Consider the following 2,605-nt stretch of genomic DNA (forward strand, 5'->3'; position numbering starts at 1 on the left):
CCTGGGCCTTATGTTGAGCTGTCCCAGGCTCAGTACTGGTGGCAGCTAGCCTTGGTTCACAGCATGGCCTTTCTCACATGCATTCAGGTCCACCGCAGGCAGCAATCAACTGAAGATCACTTTTTAGTTCTTACCAGGTAGCCCCAGGCTGGTCACAGGTAGCAATTGATCTTGGCCTGCATGGGAGCCCCTCCCAAAAGACCCCAGAAACAACACACCCAGAGGCAGCTTCAGACCATCATAGAGTACCACCCAATTAGCCACGCAAGCAGCATACTCAAATTCAAAGGGTAAACTCAACATGCACACAAGCCTGTTGAGGCAAATGCTGCTTTGTGGGGTTTGCCCACATATAGCAGCCCATATGTGGTGGGTTTGGCCAATCCTCAGAGCTAATCAGGTTGAGAGTCATTTCTATCCACTTATGTGCCAACAGCAATAAAGGCTCACCTACAGCAGGAGGGCACACACAACTCACACAAGGGACACTCCTGGAGCACGCTGCATAGGTGATCAGGGAAACTGTGCCATTGGGCCATACAGGATATCTACTACATAAGGCCACCCGGTAAAGACTGAGAGACATAGGAAATCTGAATATATAGAAATGAACTCAGAGAAGTGGCCAAAAGGAAGAAAAATATAAACACGTCCCAAAAGAAAGAACAGGAGAAAACTCCAGAAAAATAACTAAATGAAATGGAGGCAAGATACCTACCAGAGAGAGTTAAAAACACTGGTTATAATGATGCTAGAGAAACTTAGTAAGAACTTTAACAAAAAGATAATAAGCTTTAAAAAAGACATAGAAAGTTGTCATAAAAAGAAACCAGTCAGAAAAAGATACAATAACTGAAATTAAGAATATATTATATGAAGCAGAGGATCATGTCAGCAATTTGAAAGACAAGGTAGCAGAATATATCCAATCAGAACGACAAAAAGAAAAATAATTTTTTTTAAATGAGAATAGTTTAAGAGATGTCTGGGACAACATTAAGCATAACATTTTCATTATAGGAGTATCAGAAGAAGAGAGAGAGGAAGGGATCAAGAACATTTTAGAAGAAATAATGACAGAAAACTTTCCTACTGACAAAAGAAATAGATACAAGTATAAGTGCAGAGAGTCCCAAACAAACTGAACCCAAAGAAGCTTACACCAAGACACACCATAATTAAAATGCCAAAGGTGAAAGACAGAGTCCTAAAAGCAGCAAGATAAAGGCAACTAGTTACTCACAAGGGAGCTCTCATAAGAATGTCAGCTGATTTCTCAACAGAAACTTAGCATATAAGAAGGGATTGGCATAAAATATTCTAAGTGGTGAAAAACAAGGACCTACAACCAAGATTCCTATACCCAGCAAAGCTACCATTTAGAATCAAAGGAAAAATAAGAGCTTCTCAGAGAGAGAAAAAAAAAAAAAAACTAAAGGAGTTCATCACCACCAAACCAGCATTACAAGAAATGTTAAGGATTCTTGGAGAAGGATGAGGAGGAGGAGGAGAAGGAGGAGATCAAAATTATGAATAATAAAATGACAATAACTACATATCTACATGAATACATATAAAGTAATAAACAAGTACTTAAGTGTAAATGGATAAAATGCTCCAATTAAAAAACATAGGCTAGGGGAAAAAAATGGTGTAGATGATAGAGGCTCTGTTCATCCCTCTGGCAACCAAATCAAAGTTGTGACAAACAAGGAGCAAACAGCAAGGAAAAATCACCTGAGATCTAGATGAACAAGCCATACAACTAGGAAGAAATCTAAGAAACCACCCTGCAACAGCAGAAGGTAGAATGGGGCGAGGACGGAAGGCTGCCTGGTCCTGAGCGGCTGAGTGGAACAGAGGCTGCAGTAGCAGCAGACACCTCTTAAAGGGGCCGAGTCTGTGAGCAGACTTTCGCGGTGACAGGCCTGCTCACTCTGAGCACCAGTGCTAGTTCGGCTGCACAGAGGCTACCAGAGACTTACAGGAGGACACTGAGTTGTTGGAGTGAGGACCAAGGCAAGACGCACTCTGAACAGAAGTGCCAGCAGTATCCATTGTTCCTCTGTTGAGCCCTCCCTCCTCCCAGTGTGCAGACTCAATGCAGCCATAGCGAAGACATCATCAAACTAGAAAACAGTGGTCGCTCTGCCCAGAGGATTCTCTGAAACTCTCCCCCAACTCGCAGCCCCCCCCAAGCCACATCCAAGTATACCCACCACGAGTCAGGTGCTCCTTGCTGAGCAGCGCCTAGACCCCCAAGCCACATCCAAGTATACCCACCACGAGTCAGGTGCTCCTTGCTGAGCAGCGCCTAGACTCATACTGGTGGCAGCTGGCCTCAGTTTCTGGTGTGGCCTTGCCTTTCAACTATAAGCACAGCATCTGTGGATTGCTTGCTGAATCTTAACAGGTGGCTCCAGAGGGGCACAGGCTTGGGGTAAATGTGGCCTGCCGCTAAACCTTTCTCAGGGCTGTGCCACGGACACCTACTTCACAAAGCTGCACTAATAAGACCAGGAGACTTAGGAGCTTGGCTTAGTACATAGAAACAGACACAAAAAGGCAGCCAAAATGGGAAGACAAAGGAGCAGAAAACAAATTC

The sequence above is a fragment of the Pteropus alecto genome, unplaced genomic scaffold, assembly GCF_000325575.1.
Source record: "Pteropus alecto unplaced genomic scaffold, ASM32557v1 scaffold38, whole genome shotgun sequence".
Classification (NCBI taxonomy): Eukaryota; Metazoa; Chordata; class Mammalia; order Chiroptera; family Pteropodidae; genus Pteropus; species Pteropus alecto.